Source organism: Aotus nancymaae, unplaced genomic scaffold (assembly GCF_030222135.1).
Source record: "Aotus nancymaae isolate 86718 unplaced genomic scaffold, 86718_ANA_hifiasm-v0.15.2.pri h1tg000014l, whole genome shotgun sequence".
NCBI lineage: Eukaryota > Metazoa > Chordata > Mammalia > Primates > Aotidae > Aotus > Aotus nancymaae.
The window spans coordinates 66,069,026-66,089,924 of NW_026988425.1; positions in this window are offsets into that span (position 1 = coordinate 66,069,026).

Consider the following 20,899-nt stretch of genomic DNA (forward strand, 5'->3'; position numbering starts at 1 on the left):
AATAGGAAAGTCTCAAGGAGAGGGAGAGAGAAGAGTGAATGGCCAAGTGGTGGAGCAGACAGAACACACATAACATTTATTCAGTTCACCATCTTCTATGGGTACAGTTTGTGGCACCCCTAAACAATGACAATAGTAGCATCAAAGATCATTGGTCATAGATCACCATACCCAATATAATAAAAATGAAAAAGTTTAGGCCAGATGTGGTAGCTCATGTCTGTAATTCTAGTATTTTGGGCGGCTGAGGTGGGTGGATGAACTGAGGTCAAGAGTTTGAGACCAGCCTGGCCAACATGGTGAAACCCTGTCTCTATTAAAAATACAAAAAAAAAAATTAGCTGGGCGTGGTGGCGCATGCCTGTAGTCCCAGCTACTCGGGGAAGCAGAGGCAGGAGAATCACTTGAACCCAGAATCAATTGAACCCAGGAGGCATAGGTTGCAGTAAGCCAAGATTATGCTGCTGCACTCCAGCCTGGGCGACAGAGGAAGACTCCATCTCAAATAAATAAATAAATAAGAAAGAAAAAGTTTGAAACATTGTGAGAATTTTCAAAATGTGACACAGAGACATGAAGTGAACACATGCTGTTGCAAAAATAATGGGTATAGACTTGCTCAATGCAGGATTGCCACAAACTTTCAATTCGTGAGAAAGGTAATATCTGCAAAGCACACACACACAAAAGCAAAATGCAATAACTTGAAGCACAATAAAACAAGTCATGCCTGTATTTGGTATGCACATGCTTGCGTATCCTGTTGCTGCTAATGTTAGTTTCTTGGATTATACTTCTTTTCCAAAACAGGTAGAGAGTAGTTCAGTTCATGGCATGTGAAGATCTGCTTTCATTTGGCATTTAGTGACTTTGGTTCTGTAAAACATAGCATTTAGTTTCTAGTAACTTTATAATAGTGCATTGGTCAACATACTGAGCTGAGTGTTGCTTTAGGAAACACATTGATATGGGAGGGCCATAGGAAATATGATCTGAGAAGGGGACTTCTAATTTTCTGAGGACTTGAGGATAAGTTATTACTGTGGAGAAGGAAAAAACCCAAGTTCTCTCTGCCTCACAGCAGGCATGGCATTTTTTGGAGCACATCCAATATTAACAGTTACCCACTTGTCCAAGTGAAGATTGCCTGGAAAGACAAAATCTTATTCTTTGGTTTCTCTTGGTGTGAAATATCGATGAAGAACTTACATATCATAAAATAAAACCATGCACTCCAATGGAATCTATGCAGATTATATATTGTTAATTTTCCTCATAAAATATTAGAATATAATATTGTATCTTCATACTTAACACAGTTTCATATAAAGTATAAGTTATCAATTAAATTATAATGTAAGCTAAAATATTCATGATTTTATCTGGTAGATATCTTCTTTTTTTTTTTTTGAGATGGAGTTTTGCTCTGTAGCCCAGCTGGAGTGCAGTGGCATGATCTTGGCTCACTGTAACCTCCACCTCCCAGGTCCTGGTTCAAGCAGTTCTGCTACCTCAGCCTCCCAAGTATCTGGGATTACAGGCACAAGCCACCATGCCCAGCTAATTTTTGTATTTTTTAGTAGAGATGGAGTTTCACCATGTTGGCCAGTCTGGTCTTGAACTCGTGACCTCGTGATCTGCCCACCTCGGCCTCCCAAAGTGCTGGGATTACAGATGTGAGCCACTGCACCCAGCCTGGTAGGTATCTTTTAAGAAAGGAATTTATATAATACTTTCCTAGGTGATTACACCAAGTATATTATTATGTAGTTAATTGATGTGACTTTCCTAGAATGTAGGAACCTGCCTGTGAGGAATACTCTTTCTGGAAAAGTTTTTGAGGGAGCTAACCTTTTCTGTTTTCTTTAAGGAAAAAATACACCTAAGTAAAAAGAAGCAAAATTAAAATCTGGCTGAATTTATTTTTTAAAAAAATTATTTATTTATTTATTTTGAGATAGGATCTCACTCTGCTGCCCAGGCTGGAGTGCAGTGGTGCAGTCTCAGCTCTCTGCAACCTCTGCCTCCCAGTTTCAAACAATTATCCTGCCTCAGCTTCCCGAGTAGCTAGGATTACAGGCACGCACCACCATGCCTGGCTAATTTTTAAATTTTTTGTACAGACAGGGTTTTGTCATGTTGGCCAGGCTGGTCTTGAACTCCTGACCTCAGATGATTTGCCCACCTCAGCCTCCCAAAGTGCTGGGATTACAAGCATGAGCTACCGTGCCCAGCCAAAGTCTGACCAATTTTCAAAGAAGGTTGTGGGACAGTTCTTCAGTGCGCAGGACTGCTCTTATTACAGGACATTCAACATCCATGGGCATTGGGCACCGAGTGCTGGATCTGCTCTCTCCAGGACTGGTATGCCCTCATTTCTTTCCTCTGTCCTGGCAAGCAGGCACAGGTCTCTACTAACTTAAAGACCAACATAAAACAAAAGCTCCCTTCATCTTATCTCCATTGCACTTGAATGGGTGACTAGCAACTTTCTGATTTGCAAACACTATGGCCCCTTTTGAGTCCTTGTCTTTCTTGGCCTCACCACAGTCCTCTGTAAGCTCTGAGCATTGTGCATTATTATCAAACTATTTGTTTAGCTTTCGATTGTTGGCAAACAGTTCATGCGTTTGGACTTGGCGCTCTGTAAACTTTACAAGGGCAGGACCTTGTATTTCTTCATGCCCTTTGTAATATTCAGGATGATTTTTAAAAATAAATATTTGTTAGTTGAAGATTTATTTGTAACTCTTTGCGGTGTTGTAGGAAAGATCTTTTTTGTTTTAACCTTGGATTTTAAATGCTGACTCTCACAAGCTTCTGTTTTGTATGTGATAGAAATTTGTAGTTCTTGCTCTCAGCATATGTAGTTATGTTGGTGCAAGTCACAGGAGCCCTGGGGTAGAGGTGGATTTCAATCATAATAGCAGTTTTTTGACTCAGCTTTCACCAGTGACACCATTTAATCTTCGGTTCTCAAATTGTTTCTCCTTTCCTAAGACATCACTCATGAGTCCTTTTCCCAGTGCAGGCTTTTCTGATTACTTCAGCCAGAAAGGCCTGTCTTCTTCTTATTATTATTATACTTTAAGTTCTGGGATGCATGTGCAGAATGTGCAGGTTTGTTACATAGGTATACACATGCCATGGTGGTTTGCTGCATCCATCACCCCGTCATCTACATTAGGTATTTCTTCTAATGTTATTCCTCCCCTATCCCCTCACCCCTGCTATCCGTCCCATAGCCCCCCACCCCCTGACAGGCCCCAGTGTGTGATGTTCCCCTTTCTGCATACATGTGTTCTTATTGTTCAACATCCACTTATGAGTGAGAACATGTGGTATTTGATTTTCTGTTCTTGTGTCAGTTTGCTCAGAATGGTTTCCAGGAAAGCACTGTCTTTTCCTGAAATCTCACAGCGCTTACTGTTTAACTTGGTCATCCCCACATTTCCCTCCTTATTGCCCCACCTGCCCATGTCATGCTTTTTTTGCCAACACAGCTGTGGCCAAGGGGCCAGCAACCTGTCAAATAATGGAACCAGTGAGTTCTTTTCAGTTCTTACATTGGTTTGCTTCATTTACCCTATGACATTTGCCTTCTTGTCCATCTCGTTATTGAAACTGTCTTCTCTCTTGGATTTTGTCACATATACCCCTCTACATTTCTAACACAGCAATGGAGTTGGGTGGTTGGGAGTAAGGGATCTGGATTTGAATCTTGTCTGGGTTTGAATCCTGGTTCTGTCACTTTCTTGTTGTGTGACCTTGGGCAAGGTGTTCAGCCTCCCTGTGCCTCACTTCCCTTGTGTGTAAAATGGGGATAATAATAGTAGGTACCATATATAGTCGTAAAGATTAGATAAACTAAGAAGCATTCAGAACATTGCCTAGTATAATAAAGAGTGCTCAATAAATGTCAGCTCTGATTGTTGTTTCTCAAGCTACTCTTTCTCGATGTCTTTTGTGAGCTCCTCTTCCTCTAGTTTTCTCTTGGAGTTCTCCAAGTTTCTGTTCTACAGTAAGTCATTTTGGATTCGCAAGTAGCAACTCCCTTGATTGCCTCATTTATTCCCAATGGCCTTAGCTACTATGTCATATCACAAATCTTTCTTTCCAGCCCAGACTTCTCTTTCTGGAGCTCCAGAACTGTGTTTTCAACCCTCCCTAGACGCAAGTTATCACATTTCGTTGTTTTCTTCTCCTCATATGGTTCTCCTTGCACCTTCTCAGTCTGTGCACCATCCACCTAGTTTCCCATGCTAGGAACCAAGGAGTCACTTCAGTTCCCCTGGTTCTTATTTCCCACTACATCTAGTTCAGCACCAAGGCCTGTTCATTGTGTCTCCTCTCTCTCGAATTTACCTTTGCCATCCCTATGACATTGCTTTCGTTCCACCTCTCGGTGTCCTTGCCTGAAAAATAGCAGTGGTCTCTTACTTGGTTTCCCTGACTTTGGTCTTTCTCCCCTTCTAGTCTATCCTTCACCTTCTGCCAGAAGATCTTAAAAAACAATTCACCTCACATCCCTTCCCCACTTAAAAATCCACTCACTGGCTTGACGTTCACAATACTTAGTAAGACGTATCATTGAGGTGCAGAAAAAGTTCCCATCCTTCTCTCCCACCACCATTACCTTAGTCTATTCGTTTATTTTTTTAGAGACAAGGTCTTGCTCTTGCTTCCAGGCTGGAGCTCAGTGGTACAATCACAGCTTGCTGCAGCCTCAAACTCCTGGGCTCAAGAGATCCTCTCACCTCAGCCTCCCAAGTAGTTGGGACTACAGGCATTGTCAACACACTTGGCTAATTTTTTTTTGGTCTTACTCTGTTTTGTGCTGCTCTAATGGAATAACACAGATGGGGTAATTTATTAAGAAAATAAATTTATTTGGCTCATGGTTCTGGAGGCTGAGAAGTCCTAGCTGGAGGGGTTGCATCATCTCATGGCAGAAGGGCAAGAGAGCATGAGAGAGGAAGAGGGGGCCAAATGTCCTTTTATAACAGACCCTCTCTCATGATAACGATAGTAATCCATGATTAAGTTTGGGGATTAAGTTTCCAACAGGTGCTTTTCTGGAGGACACATTCAAACCATAGCATTCTGCCTCTGGACCCCCCAAATTCCTGTTCTCATAATATAAAATACATTCATTTTATCCCAACAGTCTCAAAAGTCTTAACTCATTCCAGCATCAACTCAAAAGTTCAAAGTCCAAACTGTCATGTAAATCAGATATGGGTAAGTCTCAAGGTATGATTCACCCTGAGGTGAATTCCCTCCACTTGTGAGCCTGTGAAATCAAAAGAAGTATGTACTTCCAAAATACAGTGATGGGACAGGTATAGGATAGACATTCCCTTTCCAAGAGGGAAAAGAAGGCAAGAAAAAAAGAAGTACCTGCTCCTGAGTAAGTGTAAAACCCAATAGGAAAACAACATTAGGTCTTAAAGCTGGAGGATAATCGCCTTTTATTCCATGTCCCACATCTTTGGCACACTAGGGTGGGGGTTGGACCTCCAAGGTCTTAGGAAGCCCTGCCCTATAGCTTTGCTGGGCTCACTCAACCCAGCAGCTCTCACAGGTTGGGGGCTTATACCTGCAGCTTTCCCAGGCTTGAGTTGAAAACTGGTGGCCCTACAGTTCTGGGGTCTCAGGGGTTGCCTCACTTTCACGACTCTACTTGGAATTACCCTAGTGGGGGCTCTCTGTGGTGGCTCCGTTCCTATGACAAGTCTCTGTGTTGGTTCTCAATCTGTCCCAAGTTTCCATTGAAATGTACGTGGATGCTGCCATGGCCCCACAGCTTCTGCATTCTGCACACCAACAGAATTAACACCATGTAGATGCTGCCAAGATTTGCTGCCTGTACTTGTCAACTGAAGAATGATGAGGTTCATAAATTTGGAAGGAAGAACTTTATTTCTCATAGAGGGTTGTGGCCAGCAGAGTGTCCATTCTGACAGACTGGGAAGGGTAGCCTCCTGCCAGAAGCCAAAAACAGACACTTTGAGAGAGGGACAAAAAGAACCAAAATGTATGCTGAGTGAGGTGGCTGAATACATATGTTCAGTAAGCTGTAGGAGAAGTTACAAATATTTATGAAAGGAGAAACATGAGCATGCACAATTGAGCTTCATGTCCCTTCATGGGTCCCATGTTCAAAAAATGGCAGCCTTAGCATTATCCAAGGGTGGAGTTTTTGGCCTGACCTCAAAAGCAGAAGCAGAGGACACAGAAACCCTTACTGTGCATTCTCGGTAGACTGGTCAGAACCATTCCATGGTTGGTGGTCTCTTAGGCAAAAAAGGAGGAGCAGCATCAGGTGGTTGATTGATATCAGCAGTGGAGTCTTTTGAAAGTGCTGGTTCCTGTTAAGCCCTTAGGAAAGAAAATCTAATTGTGGTTAACAAGAGAGTGGATATAACATGAGGTGTGTCTGAGCCCCCATCCTATCGTGGCCAATAATTCAGTTTTCAAGGTTACACTGGGGTCCCCTTTGCTAAGAGATGATCTGTTCAGTCAGTTGGGGGGTTTAGAATGTTATTTTTAGTATATATGCCTTTGAACCCCTTGAGCCATACCTGGTATAACTAAGGAGTGCTGCCATAGAATATGGAGAGCAGAGACTTGAGGGCAACACTAGGAAACTAGCCCCAAGTTCCCAAGGGTGCCCTGGCTCCCGCCCCCTTTTTTTTTTTGAGATGGAGTCTCACTCTATTGCCCAGGCTAGAGTGCAATGGTGCGATCTTGGCTCACTGTAACCTCCACCTCCTAGGTTAAAGCAATTCTCCTGTCTCAGCTTCCAGAGTAGCTGGGATTACAGGCATCTGCCACCACGCCTGGCTAATTTTTGTTTATTTAGTAGAGATGGGGTTTCACCATTCTGGCCAGGCTGGTCTTAAACTCCTGACCTCAGGTGATCCACCTGCCTCGGCTTCTCAAAGTGTTGGGACTGCAGGCATGAGCCACTGTGCCCATCCCCTTGGGCCTTTCTTTTGACATATTTCCTTCTCCCAGGCAGCACTCTGGCCTGGTGATGAAAGCAGGTGGTACCAGTAATCTCTAAAGTGCCATCGGGGTCATTCTCCCATCGTTTTGATGAATAGACTCTGGCTTCCTTCTATCCATATTAATCTCTTAGCAAACAGTTGATTGACCATGCCTTTGGTATTCATTCCTGGACAGCTTTTCTCCTTCTTGGCTGGGCTGAGAGTTTCTCAAACCTTTATGTTGTGTGTTTCTTTTAATTATGAATTTCATTTAAAAATAATTTGCCTTCTCTCATTTTACTATAAGTGGCCAAAAGAATATTATGCTACTTGAATATTATGCAGCAGTTTGAATAATACTGCTTAAATATTTCATTGCTTTTAAATTCTGTCTTCCACAAAGTCCTAAGACATGGACATAAATTTGAAAAGTCCTTTGCAACTTTATAACAAGGATGGCATTTACTCCAGTTTTTAATATCTTGCTCCTTATTTCTGTCTGAAACCTTATCAGAATGACCTTTACCATTCATATTTCTACTACATTCCGATCATGGCTCTTAAGGAATCCCTAAGAAGATTTATGCTCTCTATATAGCTCTTGTCTTCTTCTGAGCCCTCACCAGCATTGCCTTGAAAGCCCCACTTACGGCAATCTAGACTTTTTCTAGCTCATTCCTCCAAATTCTTTCAGCCCCCACCCATTACCCAGTTTCAAAGCTGCTTCATTTTCAGGTGTTTGTTGTGGCGACAGTCCTTCTCAGTACGTTTCCTGTCTTAGTCTGTTTCGTGCTGCTGTAGCAGAATAACACAGAGTAATTTACAAAGAAATGTATTTGACTTATGGTTCTGGAGGCTGGGAAGTCCGAGATTGGGGGACTACATCTGCTGAGGGCCTTCATGCCACCCCATCCCATGGTGGAAGCTGGAAGGGCAAGAGAGCATGACAGAATAAGAGGGGGCCAAAACCACTTTTATAACAAACCCACTCTCATGATAACAAAACCACTCATCCGATAACCACATTAATCCATTCCCAAGGGTAGAGACCCCTTAAAGGTTCCACTTGTCAATACTGTTGCACGGGGATTAACTTTCCCACTTATGCTTTTTGGGGAACACATTTGAACCACAGTAACCACCCATAAGTGTTTTCTCAATAGCCCTGGAGGTGGTCATAGCCCTATGAATAGGCTGCCTGAAAGACAGACAAAAGGCATGGGAGAGGTGGTGCTGTCTTTGAGTAGTTAGATTTGTTAACTTCTGAGAACTCCTACTTGGAAACCCTTTTAAGTAGCAGAAGATTTTTCATGTGCCTGTGTCTCCACAACTACTCTTTCTGCCTCTACTTTTTTTTCTCTCTTCAGTCTATTCAACAGTCGTTGGGTTAGTCTCATGAAAATATAAATTTAGGTGAGTTATTGCCCCACTTCAAGGGCTTCAGTAAATTCTTGCTGATTCTGGAAAGGGATTTTTAACCAGAAGATTTTTTTTTTCTTGAGTCTCACAACCTTAAACTAAACCCATGACCCCCAAAAAGAAAACCAATCTCATGATTTAGCAATACTTTGTTTTTGCCCATAAATGGCATAACCTACCTTGTTCATCAACTTAAGTACCTAAGGTGGGCGTGAATTTTTTATATATATTTAAAAAATTCCAATTCATTCTTAAAGGATAAAGCCTTGCTGCCACACAAAATAATCCAAACAACATGTCACGACCGGTGAAATAAATTCTAAAAATGTATTCTGTAATGGCAAACTCATTGGAAAATGTAAATAATAATAGTAAAAAAGAAAACACCACCTGTGGTAGCCACCACAAAGAAGAGAAAACTAATAGGACGCATACATTCTAGTATAATTTTTAATTGAGATTTTAATTGACGTAATTGTGGACCCACATGCAGTTGTCAGAAACAATAGAGATACTTTGCATACTCTGCCCAGTTTCCCCAATGGAGACATTTTGCAAAGCTTCAGACTTGTAGTCTTAATATAACAACTAATATAGACATTGACATATTTTATCCATCTCATTTAGGTTTATTGTATTTATTTAGAGACAGAGTCTCACTCTGTCACCCAGGCTGGAATGCAGTGGCATAATCTCAGCTAGCTGCAACCTCCACCTCTCAAATTCAAGCAATTCTGGTGCCTCACCCACCAGAGTAGCTGGGATTACAGGTGTGCGCCGCCACACCCAGCTAACTTTTGTATTTTTAGTAGAGACGGGGTTTTGCTGTGTTGGCCAGGTTGGTCTTGAACTCCTGACCTCAAGTGATCCACCCGCCTTGGCCTCCCACAGTGCTGGGATAACAGGTGTGAGCCACTGTGCTAGGCCAGTTTCACTTATTATTTTAGTATGTGTGTTTTAAAATTTCAATACCATGTTGTCATCGATCTAAGTTCACGTATCTACAACCACAGCCAAGATACTGAACAGTTCCAAAACCACAAGGATTCCTCCTGTTACCCTTTTTGAGTCAGAGCTACCTCCCTTCCCCCAATGCTCTGTCTAACCTTTGGCAACCACTAATCTGTCTTCCATTTCTATAGATATTTCATTTAAAAAATATTATATATGTATGGAATTATACAGACTGTAACCTTTGGGATTGGCTTTTATCACTCAGCATAATTTCCTGACGTTTCATCCATGTTCTTGTATGTATCAATAGTTTGCTCCCTTTTATTGATATATAGTACACATTGCTCTGGTCTCTATATTATGTATATACTGAAGTTTAACCATTAACCTGTTGAAGGACATTTGGGCTGATTCTAATTTTTGGCTATTACAAACAACGCTGCTGTGAACAATCATATATAGCTTTTAGCGTGAACACATTTTATTTCTCCAAGGGGAAAGTGCCCTTTTGCACAATTGCTGGTGGCAATTGTGGCAAAATTTTTGGTCTTTAAGAAACTGCTAAACTGCTTTCCAGAGTGGCTTTATTGTTTTGCATTTCTATCAGCAATGTATGAATGATCCAGTTTTTTCACATCTACTATAGCATTTGGTGATGGCCTATTTTTTGTGTTAGTCATTTTGAATGGTAGGCGTTGATGTCTCATTGTGGTTTTAATTTGCATTTCCCTAATGGCTAATGATGTTGAACATGTTCATTTGCCATCTGTATATCCTTTTTAGTGAAATGTCTGTTCATGTCTTTTGTCCATTTTCTAATTGGATTGTTTGAGAGTTCTTTATATATTTTGCAGACTAGCCTTTTGATGGATATGTGGCTTGCAAATATTTTCTCCTACCCTGGAACATGTCTTTTCATCCTCCTTACGTGGACTTTCAAGAGCAAAAATGTTGATGTCTAGCATGGTTTAAAAGAATAGTTCTTAGCCCTTTTTTCAGGTATAATGGGCCCTTGAGGATTAGAAGAAAAGTATAAAATCTTGACAGAACAATGTACATGCACACAATAATTTGCATCTAACTTCGTGGAATTCATGGCCTCTATAAAGTTCATTGATGGACCATATGTTATGAACTCATGGCTTAATTAATGTTGCATTAATTTCCAGCAATCTCTCGTAAGACTCCAGGGAAAGTTACCCTCCCTCATCAAAGTAAAAAGTGAGAAATCGGCCGGGCGCGGTGGCTCAAGCCTGTAATCCCAGCACTTTGGGAGGCCGAGGCGGGTGGATCACGAGGTCGAGAGATCGAGACCATCCTGGTCAACATTGTGAAACCCCGTCTCTATTAATACAAAAAAATTAGCTGGGCACGGTGGCGCGTGCCTATAATCCCAGCTACTCAGGAGGCTGAGGCAGGAGAATTGCCTGAACCCAGGAGGTGGAGGTTGCGGTGAGCCGAGATCGCGCCATTGCACTCCAGCCTGGGTAACAAGAGCGAGACTCCGTCTCAAAAAAAAAAAAAAAAAAAAAAAAGTGAGAAACCCTGTAGCTTACAAAATAAGAGGAAGTTTCTTAGCCAGGCTTTATCTAGGACCTGACCCAAGTGTTCTTTTCACAGTAATACATTTCTTTACTTCTCTAGGAGACATTGCCAGATTGCTACTTTAAACATTTATAGGTTGAAGAGCTACTTCATAAGAAACAATCTTTTCATATTGAATTCAGACTTTTAGGTATAAGCAAATGAATGAACTTTTGGGCTTTTGTATTTGCCTGTTCAGTTTTAGCAGCATGACTCTTGTCTGTTATTTATTATTTTTCTTGCTCTACCTTTATAAAAATGAGGGGAAAAATCAAGAAATAGAAGTAAGATATTGATGAAGAAGCATGGGTCTGATAAATTTGATATGATCACATGCAGTTGTAAGAAACAATACAGAGATACTTAGGTGTGCCCAAGCAGAGAGAATTGTCAGTAGCAGTTGGGTTTTCATTGAACTTGATTATATATATTGATCACAGTATATATAACTTTATTTTTTTGAGATGGAGTCTCGCTTTGTCACCCAGTTGGGAGTGCAATGGTGTGATCTTAGCTCACTGCAACCTCTGCTTCCTGGTTTCAAGTGATTCTCCTGCCTCAGCCTCCCGAGTAGCTGGGATTACAATCGCCTGCCACCATGCCCCGCTAATACTTGTATTTTTAGTAGAGACGAGGTTTCACTATGTTGGTCAGGCTGGTCTCAAACTCCTGATCTCAGGTAATCCACCTGCCTTGGCCTCCCAAAGCACTTGATAATATATTTCATTATGAGGGGAGAGCAAAAGTAAAGCACATGTAGGAAAAGGTGGAATGTATGTTGTTGAAAATTCTGGCTAAAAGGAAATGTGTAATTAAGAGTGTTATTGCTGGGTCTCTGGCAAAAGGACCCCTGACCCCTATAAGTATATTCATTTTTGTCACAAATGTATCATGTATGTTTTAAGGATGGATTATGTATAAACTTAGGAGGCTGGTGACATTTGCTCTGGTTCACAAACCTGCTGCTTCAACCCCTCAAACTCCTTTGTGTTTTCTAAGATAACATGTCCATATCTGTCTTCATGCTGAACCCCAGCTTTCCATTTAGAGAACTTCTTTATCTGTTGATGCTTGCCTGACTTTACCATGTTCTGCTAGTCCAGTAGTCTTCCTCCTTGTATCCTCTAGCTTCTCATGGATGTAGATCTTATCATCCCAACAAGATCCTGAGATCATCAGTGATACAGTCAGCATTCTGTAGTTTTTAATATCCTTCCCTAGAAGGCCTGCATAGTGCTTTGCACATAATAAGTGACAGTACGTTGGGCTTTGGACATGAAAGACATACTTTAGAAATTTATTGCTAATGAGGAAATTGATACCTTGGTAGGTCGTATCTTGCCCATGATGCTTGAGTGATGATTGAGCTTTGCGTTGACATGAACAATACATTAAACAGACTAATAGCATAAGTAAGATTGTAAAGGGGATGTCCGATAGATTTAGAAAAAGCTTCTAAAGGGCTTAGTCACTTTGTCTGTGTGCAAATATATCCTGTGAAATAAAAGTGAGTGTGACAGGTTTGGCGGAACATTTTGTCAGCAGCTAACTCCTGCTCCTCTTTGTACTTTATAAACATTAGGCTGCACAATTTCAGACTAACTGGCTCTCCTTCTTCCTCCCTATCCTCACCACTGCCATTAGTTTGAATTAATGAGATCTTAGTAAATAGTTAATGTGCTGTTTCCTGTCTAATCTTCAGACATCTCCCCACTGAGTTTACCAAATAATTCAACCCTTTCACTTAAAGCCACTTAGACCTGCATAGCTCAGGTAGATAACTCTAGTCTGAAACAGGTCTATCGACACCGTTGTATGTCCAATAATAGGTTTATTTCAAATGCTCTCTCCCTACCCATTTCCATTGTGCTGGCATTGAAGGCTTTTACTTAGACTCAGCCTTATCTCCCAGTTGTTTACGTTCTTTTCCAGTTAGTATAACAGTTGTGAAATGCAATTATAAGCCTATATTCCCAGGTTAGTAGAAGTAACTGTGAGTCAACACTTCCTTCCCAATGCAGAAGGGTTCAAACGAACATGGCAAATGGAATTGCCTTAATAGTTGTTGCTCTGCCCTTTGAATTTTCAAACTGGAGGGGGACCATTCAGCTCTGTAAAATCAAATAAAATTCTATGGAGTTTTATGTCTTATATTTATATGGTACAATGTATTTGGAATTCCTGATCCCTGGAGGATCCTCTGGGCCGTCAGGTTGAGGCTGAGCTGAGTAGGTCCATTTCAGACCCTCCTGGCCCCAATTACCAGTTACTGCTGAGTCATTTTGGTCAGTTTAATATTTAGAGATTCTGAGTGATTTCATTTGCAATAAATATTCAAAGTCTTAAAAAATCCTTTTATATACTTAACATGTAATAATAACAATAATTAATGGTTATAACTAGCATTTAGTGTTTCTGGTAGATACTAGTTCTTTCTTTTTTTATCCTATCAAATCTCTTAATCCTCACAGCAGTCTTATGAGGTAGGTACTATGATTAGCTCTACTTGACAGATGAAGAACTGGCCAAGGAAAGTAAAATAATGAACCTAAAGTCACACAATTAAGACATACTGTAGGCCAGGGACAGAGGCTCATGCCTGTAATCCCAACACTGGGAGGCTGAGGTGGGAGGATTGCTTGAGCTCAGAAGTTCAAGACCATCCTGGGCAACATAGTGACACCCCATGTCTAAAAATAAAAATAAATAAATAAATAAAGTGGGTGTGGTGGGATGCTCCTGTAGTCCCAGCTACTCAGAGGGCTGAGGTAGGAGGATCACTTGAACTGGGGAAGTCAAGGCTACAGTGAGCCACGATTGTGCCACTGCACTCCAGCCTGGGTGACAGAGTGAGACCCTGTCTCAAAACCAAAAACAAAACATACCATAGCTGAGATTCAGTGCAGCTTGTTTCCAAGCCTGCATTCCTAACTGTGAAGCTTTTGCTGCCTTTTAGTCAAGCAAATCACTGTCTTTCAGACCAGTTGTATGTTACAAAAGGACTTTGTGCTGAGGCTACAGAGAACATGAGATGGGATCAGACAGGCTGGATTTTCATCTGCTAAGCCACTTCTAGCTGCTGGACCTCAGTCAAGTGGCACAACCTTGCTGGGCTTTTTTTCTTCATATGTAAAGTGAGGGCAGGAACATGTGAGGCCCCCTTATCTGGGAATAGCAGGTATGATATTGTGAAATGAACACAGTATTTAGTCTTCATTCTTTCTCCTGTTTCCTGGCATACAACTCCTAAAATCCTTAGAATCTCCCAAATGATGTCTTTTTATATGCTAATGAAGTGGCTGGCGGCTGGCAGCCCCTAGGTAGTTTCAGGAAAGAGGCTGGTCATAGGAAAGGCTAAGGGAGGATTAGAGGATTGGGATTTTCAGCTCCACCCCACAGTCTCTGTGGAGAAGTGAGGGGTTGAAGGCTAAACTGATCACAAATGGCCAATGATGTAATCAGTAGTGCTTACATAATGAAGCTTCCTTGAAAACCCAAAAGGACTGGGGTCTTGGAACTACTGGATAGCTGAATCCAGTACCTGAGTGCTGTGTGCAGGAGGTGGTGGACAGGTGGGGACAGACAGGTGTGTGGAAGAGTACGTGGGGCAGATGAACTTGGCTGGAGAGGGAACTGGGGCAGAGCCTTCTTCACACAGCCTTCTAAAATTTTTTTGCATAGATAATCCATTTTTATATAGTTAAAACAAAATTTAAATATGTCTAGTAAAAGCCCTTCCCATCCTGTTCCTCTACCCTGTTCTTTCCTCCCACTCCTACAACCATAATGATTAATTTCCTGTATATTCTTCCAAATTTCTAAATGCATCTACAACAAATACCTGTATAAAGATTTTTAAAATTAAAAAAAAAAAAAAAAAAAACAGGAACGTGGAGGTTCCTGGAGGGTGGTACACACAGTGGAGGGCAGGGAAGCTCCTTGCCCTGTCCCAGATGCTTTACCCTATGTATCTCTTTATATCCTTTGTAATATCCTTTACAATAAGCCAGTACATGTAAGTGTTTCCCTGAGTTCTGTGAGCCTCACTAGCAAATTAGTCAAACCCAAAGAGGGAGTTGTGGGATCCCTGATTTATAGCCAGTTGATCAGAGCACAGGTGAAACAACCTGGGACTTGCATTGGCATCAGAAATGGGAGACAGACTTGTGGGACTGAGCCCTCCACCTGTGGGATCTGATGCTATCTCCAGGTAGTGTGGGAATTGGAGGACACCCAGCTTGTGTCTGCTGCAGAATTGCTTGCTTGCTTCAACAAGCAAGGAAATTCCCCATCCCCCTGCTCAGGCATGTTGTGAGAGTAGAAGAAACTTTATTTATTTTTTTTTCTACTGAGTGGGTCACAGGGAAAGTCCCTTAATGTGAATCTCCGTAAAATGGGGACCAAAATTTCATAGGAAACAGTGGTGGAAAGAAGATTTGCCTGCGGTTCCATTTTCTGAAAATGAAACTTAAAGTATGAAAATAAGCATATTTACAAAGTTTAAATTTTAATTCCTTGGCTAAAAAGGAACATAGGATCATGGTTAGCTGTACAGGCTCTGGAGCAGGCTACATTTAAATATCAGCTCTGCCATTTTCTATCTATGTGGTCTTATGCAAATTATATTTTTCAATTTTGTGGTAATTCTAGGAATAAACAGACAGTGAACCGTGTGTGTGTTTGTATGTGTATATGATTAATTAAGGAGGGGGGTGTGAAATTTTCTGATCAAATTGATTGACTGTACCCCATTACAATCTACACTGTCACATTTGATTTTCTTTTCCTTTTTTTTTTTTTTTTTGAGATGGAGTTTTGCTCTTGTTGCCTAGGCTGGAGTGCAATGGTGTGATCTTGGCTCATCCTTCTCACAGGTTCAAACGATTCTCCTGCCTCAGCCTCCCAAGTAGCTGGGATTACAGGCGCCCACCACCATGCCTGGCTAATTTTTGCATTTTTGGTAGAGACGAGGTTTCACCATGTTGGCCAGGCTGGTCTTGAACTTCTAAGCTCAGGTGATCCACTCACCTTGGCCTTTCAAAGTGTTAGGATTACAGGTGTGAGCCACCATGCCTGGCCTCACATTTGATTTTCAAAGCATGATTATAAGGGTAATTTTTATTAGAAATACCCCAAAATTTCTTCCATTTTCTCATGGTGGGGGGAGGTCCTCTTATTCTTTTAACATGGACACTGTTATCTTTGAAACTTTTGTCTTATGATTTTCTTTTTAAGTTGTTAATGGATCTCTGCCACATTCTCATTGAACAATAGCTTCATATATAATTTCAACAGTTCTCATGATACTATTCTTTATGAAAAATGTCATGCTTTAAAAAATGTTCTAGATTCATTGTAAGTTGATTTGTCTTTTATTTATGCCATTCAGTGACCACACCAAGACCAATGCAAACAAACAATATACACAAAATCTGTCCTCTTTAAATATGGGATGGTTAGAGAATAGATACCAGCATTGAGTGGAGTGGAGGAAGGGAAATAGAGAATGAATGGAGAGGGAGTTGCTTGTGTGGGCTTAATTTTATAATATAAGCATATAAGCATTCAGCTCATTTTTTGAGTATTTTTATGTGTAGATAGCATTGGCTTCTTCCTATAACCTTGTTATAGGAAGGGTCTTGGAAAGGAATAATCAAGTAACAAGGTCTTCCTATCTATTCCTTTCAAGGCTGCTGTGAGGATCATCTGAGATGATATTTGTAGAATATTGAGCAAAGTACCTGAGTATTACCTGTTAATTAGTTTTGTAAAAGACATACAAACCAATGTTTATTGGTATATTCAAAGACAAAATTAAGGTCATAGGTTTTATACTCATTCTGTCTTAGAATATTTTACTTAGATGCAAAAACATGAGAAATTTAGAATTTCATAAAGTCAAGAACTGATATTTTTCTGTGTAAGTTAAATGTTATATTTACTTTCCTCTTTTATTAAAAACATTTTTAGCCTGTTTAAAATGGTCTAATACTTTTCTTTAGTGTCAACAAGCAATAAAAGATATTTGGCTATTATGTATTTTTTGTAAGTCTAAAATATTGTATCTTGATGTTCTTTTTATAAGAGTTTCCCCCTTCTGGGGAACAAACTTAGAAATCTGGCTGTGTACTCAGGCCCCACATCATTCCCTGCTGTCTGCCCACAGAAGTTTGGAAACACTTTGGTTTTTTATGTCCCAAGAAACATTTTTGGAAAATGCAGTACAATTTTTATGTAGTTAAGTATGAAAAACTTGGAAATTGCAGATGGAGAACTCAAACTTTCGAAGATAAAATGAAATATAGAGGGTGGCATTTATATAGTGAAAAGCGACACCATATCAAGGACTTAAGCGGTTGTAACTTGCCTAACAAATACAAATTTGTTTTATTATCACTCTTGGTGTGAAAGGAGGCATAGCATGGGTTAGCCGCGTGGCTCTGCAAGTGAGCACAGAATTCAGTGCTCTACTGTGAAAGAGGAATTAATTTGGGGAAAATCCAAATGAGAATATAACACTGTAAAATATATTTCAGTTTGAAGTTTCATGGTTTTATTGAGTATATATTTGCTCCAGATTTTTTCTACAATTAATCTGGGAAATTCTATAGGGCTCTTAGAAGGATTAGGGCTGAGATTGAGAACTGTGGGGACTTTATCTTTTTTTCAAGGTGTGAAAAGTAGTTGCTCTGAAAAATGAAATTAATTGCTATTCAAATGGTTTTTAAATTTCTGTACTGAAAAATGGCAAATGGTAGAGTAATGAACAATGAAATACAAGTTATTGGATAGAAAGTGAAATGTAAATAACATTGTCTAGCCCTTGACATTTCACCTTTTGCTGAGATCATAGTATAATCCAAATTTGAGGGAGGCCTTTGATGCATCTGGTTTCTTCCTGATGGAAAAGTGCAAAGCGTTGGCATCTGGGTCCTTTGTGAAGCTGTGTGATGCTGGATTTTGCACTGTAGTTCACTGTAGCCTGCCTTCTCACTGTGTAAATACACAACTGCATGGGATCCCATGAGCTTGCCATGTGCCACAGGCCATACTTAATCCTCTGAAGCCTGAAGGAAAACTACTGGGAAAAATACTTACAGCCTGACACCTGAGGAAAAAGTCTCAGTTTTTAGGGGCAGAACTTCAAAATGTACCCTTATCAAGTTAAAAAAAAGTGGTGGGGGGTGGTTAGCATATATCCTTTTAATGTTTTTATTTATCATCATTTATAAATCATATTAGTGTAACAATGTATGTGTATATTTTGAGTAGGGACAGGGTCTTCCTCTGTTGCATAGACTGTAGGGCAGTGTTGCAGTGGCACAATCATACCTCACTACAGCCTACCACTCCTGGGTTTGGGAGATCCTCCTACCTCAGCCTCCTGAGTAGCTAGGACTACAGGCATGCACCACCATGCCAGGCTAATTTCAAGATTATTTTTGTAGAGATAGGGTTTTGCTATGTTGCTCATGCTGACCTCAAACTCCATGACATGTTCCCTTTGGAAGATTAAAAAAATAAGTTAGAAATATCTTTCTCCAAAAATTTACAGGATGCCATGTGAGGGTTTTTGTAGGTAGCAAACTTTAAATGATTTTTTGCAACAAAATCAATGGAAACATGGACAGATACGCTTTAAAAATGTTCTTACTGGCTGGATGCAATGGCTTACCCCTGTAATCCCAACATTTTGGGAGGCCAAGGCGGGCAGATCACCTGAGGTCAGGGGTTCAAGACCAGCCTAGCCAACATGGTGAAATCCCATCTCTGTTTCTTTTGAAATACATTTTCTCTTTCACTTATTAAAATATCACCTTTTTTTTTTTTTGAAGTGGCAGGTCAATAAGAGAAAAAGAAAAAGAAAGTATCACTTGTTTTTCTTGAAAGAACAGGCTAATTGTTTGAAAAACCAGTAGGTTTATAACACTTCTATTTTTGTAAGAGAAAATCATCTAGCACATGTTTAAGTTTGACAACTTTTTAAAGTACTTTGCCACAATATAACCAGCACATCTCAACATAGTATAGATTTTTATGGTTACTTCCTATCTCATTAAATAAATTGCAGATATTTAACTACATTGAAGTACTTATTTCCACAAAATTAACCATGTTGATTGAATAATGTTCCATAGAACATTTTGTGCTTTTGGCTTCAAGTTCTTCATTGCATTCAAGCAGTACCTTGCTCGTGAATGACAAAATGAATGAATATTGTGTGTGGTGTTTTTTAAACTTCTTATAAGAGCAGCTGCCTTACCAGTGGTTATACTTGAACAGTTTTCGATAGAACACTATTTTTTATTAAAAAAGGAATTCATGGCGGGGTGCCATGGCTCATACCTCTAATCCCAGCACTTTGGGAGGCTGAGGTAGGTGGATCACCTGAGGTAAGGAGTTCAAGACCAGCCTGGCCAACATGGTGAAACCCCATCTCTACTAATAATATAAAAATTAGCTGGGTATGGTGGCGGGTGCCTGTAGTCCCAGCTACTTGGGAGGCTGAGGCAGGAGAATCACTTGAACCCAGGAGGTGGAGCTTGCAGTGAGCCGAGATTGAGCCACTGCATCCCAGCCTGGGCAAGAGTGACACTCTGTCACAAAAGGAAAGTAATTTACTCTTCAGAATGTGTCTCCATATTCTCACTTAAAATGATGGATTTTGGATGGGAGAAGAGTGAGGGATAAAACACTACAAATTGGGTACTGTATATACTGCTCAGGTGATAGGTGCACCAAAATCTTAGAAATCACCGCTGAAGAACTTATCTATGTAACCAGACACCACCTGTTTCTCCAAATAAATCTTTTGAAATAAAACATAAAAAAAAATTTTAGTATATTTTATTATCCTATAAAATCTAGCAAATGCCACAAGTTGAGTTGTGAAAAACATCTGTACTTTTTACTAAGTGTACAGCAAACTTCTTGCATAATCGAATTTGTTCTAATAAACTTGTTTCTTAAAATATTCAACAGTCTTTAACAGTTTTACTCATAAGGAATGCATTTTATCTTTTTTTTTTTCTTTAGTGACAGAGTTTCGCCATGTTGCCCAGGCTGGTCTCAAACTCCTGGGCTCAAGTGATCCACCCACCTTGGCCTCCCAAAGTGATGGGATTGCAGGCATGAGCCACCAAGACTGGCCAAGGAATGCTTTATTTCTCTGTATTATTTTAGCTATTTTTTTAGCCACCACATTTCCTATAGTAATGCTTTTTTTTTTTTTTTTTTTTTTTGGCTATTAAGTGGAAATCCCAAAGTACTGGGATTATGTACAAAAATACCTAAGGTTCTTCTAATTTTATCATCAAATAAGGAAATTTTGTGAAGGACTGGAATATCTTAAAGTGCAGCAGACATTTAAGGGGAGGATCATAGTATATGCTAGTGGATATAAATTCATTTTTAAAATGCCTTCTTGATAATTTAGAATTTTGGAGGGATCAACTTGTTAATGTTCTTGGTTTGGTCATTATTTTTATTTATGGGTGGCTGGTGAAGAATTTATATTCGGAATCGGAGTCTCAGTGTTTTCATATTCTTGTTAGTATTATCTTTAATTTGAAGTTTCTTTCTCAGATTCTGGTTTGCAAAGTTAGTTTCATTAAAAATGGATGATTATAGGCTGGGCATGGTGGCTCACACCTGTAATCCCAGAACTTTGGGAGGCTGAAGCAGGAGGATCACTTGAAGTCAGGAGTTGGAGACCCTCCTGGCTAAACATGGTGAAACCTTGTCTCTACTAAAAATACAAAAATTAGCTGGGCAGTTGGTGCATGCCTGTAGTGCCAGCTATTCACAAGGCTGAGGTACAAGAATTGTTTGAACCTGGGAGGCAGAGGTTGCAGTGAGCCGAGATCATGCCATGGCACTCTAGCCTGGACAACAGAGTGAGACTCTGTCTTAAAAAAAAAAATGGATGATTATTTCCTGTAATCCCAGCA